A 6317-nucleotide genomic window follows, 5' to 3' on the forward strand; every position below is an offset into this window, starting at 1 on the left:
GTAGCAAAAGCATACTGACTATCAGTCCAGATAGTGACGGACTTGTTTGCAAACAATTTGCAGGCCCCAGTCAAAGCAATGAGCTCAGCGGCCTGTGCCGACATATTGGACGGCAGTCTAGCAGCCTCCAAAACCACGTCGGCAGTAACAATGGCATACCCAGTAAGGGTCACACCAGATTCATTCTTCTTAGAAGACCCATCAACAAAAACCACATGACCATCTGGCAGAGGCGTATCTTCCAAATCAGGCCGAGCCTTTGCAATCTGTTGGGCAGCATCGACACAATCATGGAATTCGCCATCGTCAGGAAGGGGAATGAGAGTGGCAGGATTGAGTGTCGTGCATCTTTCAACGGTCAGATGCGGCTGAGACAGCAACGTAGCCATGCAAGAAAGATGACGCGCAGGCGACAGAAAGGTCATATTAGTCTGTAGCAGAAGAGCCGAGACAGCATGAGGAACTTTCAGTGTTAAAGGATGAAATAACACAACACCAGCACTGCTCTCCACAGCCATGGAGGCTGCCACCACGGCCCTCACGCATGGTGGGAGAGCACATGCAACACTGTCCAGTTTAGAGGAATAAAAAGCAATAGGACGCAATTTTGAGCCATGTGATTGGAGCAAAACAGAGGTCATGTAATGACCTTTGCAGTCAACAGTCTGGACAAACACCTTATCATAGTTGGGTAAGGCTAGAGTGGAGCTGGAGACCAAAGCCTGTTTGATCAAAACAAAAGCATCCTCGGCTTCAGGAGTCCATTTTAAGTGAGCGGACATTGAGATGTCTTCCACATACATCAATTTGGACAGAGGAGCAACAATTTGGGCATAATCAAGTATCCAGTTTCTACAATAACCTGTGAGACCCAAAAAAGACATCATTTGCTTCTTTGTTAGTGGCTTAGGAGCTTGTAAAATAGAGGCTTTTCTGCTTTCAATTATGGATCGACCTTGGGAACTTAGATTGTGGCCTAGATACTTAATTTCAGCAGACCACAGTTGAAGCTTGTTCTTGCTGACCTTGTGGCCTTCACTTGCCAAGTGATGCAGCACTGCAAGCGTGTCTTTTTGGCAAGAGGCAAAATCAGGAGATGCTATCAAAATGTCATCAACATAAAGCAAGATCTGACTTCCCATTGGCGGGACAAATTTAGCCATGCTGGCTGCCATCACCTGGGAGTAAATTGTCGGGCTTTCACAGTACCCTTGTGGTAACCTTGAAAAGGTGTACCTTGAGCCAGCATATGTAAACGCAAACCAAAACTGACTCTCTTTTGCAATAGGCACAGAGAAAAAAGCATTGCTAATGTCAATCACTGTGAAGATTTTCGCATCAGGTGTCAATGAATTCAACAAAGTATGCGGGTCAGGGACACAAGGTGCTCTCTGAATAACAGCATTGTTTACAGCTTGCAAGTCTTGCACCATTCTCCACCCCACAGAAGGGGGTGCCTTCTTTACAGGGAAAATTGGGGTATTGCAAGGAGAATCCGGGCAAGGAACGATGACACCTGCTTTTAATAAATCAGAAATAACAGGTGCTATACCCTGTAAGGCATCAGGTTTTAAAGGATACTGCCTCACACAAGGGCGGTATTCAGTTTTAGGTCTTATGACAACAGGAAGCGCACCTTTCACTAAACCAACGTCAGAAGGACCCGCAGACCAAAGATGACTTGGGACCCCAGCGAGGATGTGCTCGTCATCGGACGTCAACACATAATCTCAAGATGAGGGTGTTTGCTCAACACCAGGATCAGCGTGGATTCCACTAATGAATGACAAGGCTTTAGTCATATTTTGTTTGAAGAGCTTGGTGGAAGGACTGTAAAAGGAGTCAGGATTAACCTGAGTCCAGTCAGAAGCTGCCAAGGCATCACCAGCCATAAATCCTAAACTCTGCCAGGCTGCGGTGTGAGGCCTGTAGAGAGAGATGTGGAGCGGAGTGGGAGACACGTGTAACTTCTGCACAGCAGGGGGAGCCGCTTGTATGACTACACAAGCACGGCTCTCACCATCGTGCAGAAGGAAAGAAGTTGTCAAGGTGGCAGGTGTAGCAGCCTCAAGCATGTTCTCGTAGTTGTGATCAGGACCCGGTGTGTCTTTATGCCACATAGTTATGTATAGTTGATTGGCTTCCATTGCTTGTTCAGGGCAGCGCAAAAGGGTGGCCACACGGGCCAAAAGAGGGGAACCAAATTCCATCACTTCTGCGTCAGCCAAATCCAATGAATAAAAATAGTAGCAGTGAAATTGGCCAAATATCTGTAACTGGTGTCGCCTTTTGACAGCAATTTGACCATTAAGAGACACAAGGGAAAGCCCAAGGGCAGTGAGAGCGTCTCTATCTAGCAAATTAATAGGGCAACTGGGCATCAGCAAAATGGGAATGCAACAACTTCCCCCTTCTGGGTCCCGTATCCAAACTGGTCGAGACTGGGGAACTGGGGTTGCCAGCCCATTCGCTGCTCTCACCCAAAAGGATCTACCGTTACTTTGCACATCTGCAGGTATGTCACGACACGTGGTCACACATGCCCCTGAGTCACACAAAAAGGTTATTGGAGTCCCGTTTACGAATAGAGTTATCACTGGCTTCTCAACATTGTTCATCAACAAATCTTGAATGTTCAAATCTACATCAACAGGGGGAGCTGTTGACAAGACAGTTGTTTCAACTGTATTTTGACCTTCGGCCAGTCATAAGGGAGGTCTACTCCCACCCTTGTGATTATCTGGGCAGTTTCTTGCTATATGGCCTGTTTTCCCACATGACCAGCAAACGGGAGGTCCAGCATTGTACCGTCTTGACTGACCTGAAGCGGGCTGGTCATTTGTTCCATAATTGGGAGAATCACGACATGTACCCCCCTCTACCCTTGCCACGGAATTTGTTACGACCACGCCCCTCCAGGCGTGGTTCGAAGGTCTTATTTTGATAAAACATCTCAGACTGCTCTCCTTTAACAAAAAACACGGTGCCCATTTTCCCCTTCTCTTTTGCTCTTTTTGCATTGACAACTTTCTCGGCGTGTATAGCATGATCAATGAACTGTGGCAAGGTAGATGTCGGGAAAGTGATCATATGTTTAGTGATCCAGCTCTGGATTGCTGGTCGCGAATTTGCATGTAGAGCGTTTTTGAGTTGTTGGTCATAAACATCAGATCCATGCTCCAAGCCACTATTGGCCTTGAACACTCTCTCGAGTCTGTGCCTAAAGTCTTCAAACAACTCATCTTCTTTTTGTTTGGTTCGGCCAATGTCTGTGTAATTTGCCCTACGTTCAAATTTTATTTTGATCCTGCCCAATAGTTGGTCAATTTCTCTTTGTAATGGCACCCCGTTACATTCCAATGGACGGCCCCGGGAATCAAAGGGATCCCAGGTGCCTTTAACGCTTGCCCAATGTTTGGTTAAAGATGCCATAAAAACCTGTTGTACTTCATCGCCTCTCAAATTGTATGAAGCAATGAGTTGTCTCATGTCGGTACAATATTGATCAACATCTTCAGTGGGCAACGCTATACCCTCAATTGCTGATTTTATATCAGCGTGGGTCCATGTTCTGTATACTAAAATTGTGGGTCCTCCCTCATCATGAGGATTTGCCACTTCAATCATCGGGTATGCGTCTGCGTCAGCCGAAGGAACCAACTTAGCACGGCCCCGCGTCAACACACCACGAGCACGGCTCCGCGTCAATATACCACGAGCAGAAGCACCATACTCAGGAGGATGATTTGTGCTTGGTAATTTGGGGTACAGAGACGGGAAAATTGGTTCACCTTGGCGTGCTGCAATCTCCGTCTCTATAGATTGATCATTCTTTTCATCCTCATTCATCGCATCGTCAGCTTTGGCCTTCAAGCGAGCCCGCGCTGACACTGTCTCATCATCCTCCTGCCTGTGCAACAACAAGTTCTTTCTTATCTTTCCCCCGTCTTCCTTATCTCTCAGTCTTTCTCTTATCTGCCCACATTTTCTCTTCTCAGCCTCCAATTCCCATTTTACTATTAGATGATATCCGTCGTTATTCCTCTTTACACCACATTTAGCATCAATTGATTGCTTTAGGTTATTCAACGAATTCGTTTTCAGCTGACCGTCAAATTTGTAATCGGTTATCCATTTGTCAAGATATTTAACATTTTCGGGGTCAACTGCTTCCATCAATGTCCAATCTTTGCATTTCAATTCATGTCGGGGCAGCGGCTTTTGCTTGCTATTTGCTGTCCCCATGATTTATTTGTTTAGTTTACGGATTTGGCAATTTGAATGGCACCCGCAGTGTCCTAAAGCCAATTTAGTTTACAGGACAGTGGATAAATGTTCGATGTGTGGTGGGTCTCCGGAGGAAACGGAGAATCCTTGCTTTCGTCCACACAAAGCCACTGTTTACACTCCTGCGTGTTTATACAGAGGACTCAAACCTCAAATCAGAGCTCAAATGAGGTCACTCTCAGTCAAACCATACACACGCACACACACACACAATGCGCATTCCTATCGTCTCACAGGCAAGCAGGGGAGCCCGCCCTCCAGTGGATTTTAACAACTCTTTAACCTTCCTATTGTGTAAGGAAAACTTATCTTTACCTTTTTCCCAAAGTAAATATAAAACCTATCTTTTCACGGAGAAAGAAGCCAAACCAGCTAAACAAGGGATAAGGAAAACCCACCACAGATGGCAGCAGAAAACTAACACAGTAGGAAGGTTAGTGCGGAGGCCCCACCACACCTCAGCGGGATTTAACTGCTCCAACTACCTGTACTTCTTTATTTCTTTAGAAAACAGAGGAGTCTGCCCTCCTGTGGAATTTAACTGACGTTTACGTCAGGGGACTCCAGCATCCCATACAGAATTTAACTGTCTCTAAATATGCACTTGATAGGGTCTAGAATTGTCAAGGTTTCAAGTGACCTCTTGCCACTACATTTTCATTCCTTTCTTGCCACTACATTTTCATTCCTTTCAACAGAATCAACATTCATACTCACAGTCCGCTGGGCCTTTCCCTCGGACGATCTCGTCAACCACTCCGGCGTCCAGCTGACTGATCGAGTCAGCCCCGTGAAAAGGGTTTCTTTATATGCCTTGGCCAAGGACTTGTCCTGCGTCGAAAAGTCAGCCGGAACCCGAAGTCGGTCTATTGAGATCCCGGACGAGCCCCCAAAAATCTGTCAGGTTCAAAATCAGATAAAGGATCAGCAGACAAAACCAGTGAGGCAGAATGTTGAGTCTTTTCTCGCGAGGAGTGCAACCAGACTTACAGCAGTCCAGAATACACTAAAGATCTGTCACACCCCTCGCTCTTTTTATTAAGGGATGCCCTATCTACAATGTGAGACCAGCCCCTAACAGGTGGGGGGGGAAAGCATGGCCTAGTCTCACGAGAAAATAAAGGAGCGCAAGGACATAAACAAGTATTCTATGTGAAACAAGTAGTTACAGACAGGACGCCATGGGAAAGGAATGCAAGGACAGAATGTCATGTGCAGACATCAACAGAGTAGATTGAGCTATCAGCAACTTTCTTGGATTCCCAGAGGTGTAGAAGGTCAGGAAGCCCCAGACAGCATCGTATGACTTGTTGTGGACTGGTGGACGTCTGCAAGGCGAAACAGCAAGCATTCTGCGCAATAACTTATTAATAAGTACTCATTAGGGAACGCATGATAACATATATATACAATTTATCTAACAGTACTTGTCCTCTATCGGTCTCGTGCCAGTATTTAGCCTTAGATGGAGTTTACCACCCGCTTTGGGCTGCATTCACAAACAACCCGACTCCGAGAAGGCCGCGCCCCGGCGCGCCGGGGGCCGCTACCGGCCTCACACCGTCCCTGGGCAGAGCCTCCATCAGAAGGACTCGGGCCCCCTCCGGGCGGCGTCGGGCGCAACGACCTTCTGTACGCTACATTTCCCGCGCCCGAGGCCGGGCGGGGATTCAGCGCTGGGCTCTTCCCTCTTCGCTCGCCGCTACTGAGGGAATCCTGGTTAGTTTCTTTTCCTCCGCTTAGTAATATGCTTAAATTCAGCGGGTCGTCTCGTCTGATCTGAGGTCGGAAATGAGGGGGTAGTAGGCGCGGCCGGCCCCTCCGCCGAGGCGGGTGCGGGGCCGGGCTCGCTGGATCTTTCCGCGGCGCCGCCGCGCCGACCGACCGCGGTGGGAACACGGGACGCGGGCAGCGCGATGGTCGCCAACTCCACCGGCAGCCGCGCCCGGACCCGATGCGGGAGGGTCGACGGGGAAGCGGACGTCGCGGGTCTGCACTTAAGGGGACGAAGGTCACGCCCGAGGGGCGCG

The sequence above is a fragment of the Syngnathus typhle genome, unplaced genomic scaffold (assembly GCF_033458585.1).
Source record: "Syngnathus typhle isolate RoL2023-S1 ecotype Sweden unplaced genomic scaffold, RoL_Styp_1.0 HiC_scaffold_352, whole genome shotgun sequence".
NCBI classification, from domain to species: Eukaryota; Metazoa; Chordata; class Actinopteri; order Syngnathiformes; family Syngnathidae; genus Syngnathus; species Syngnathus typhle.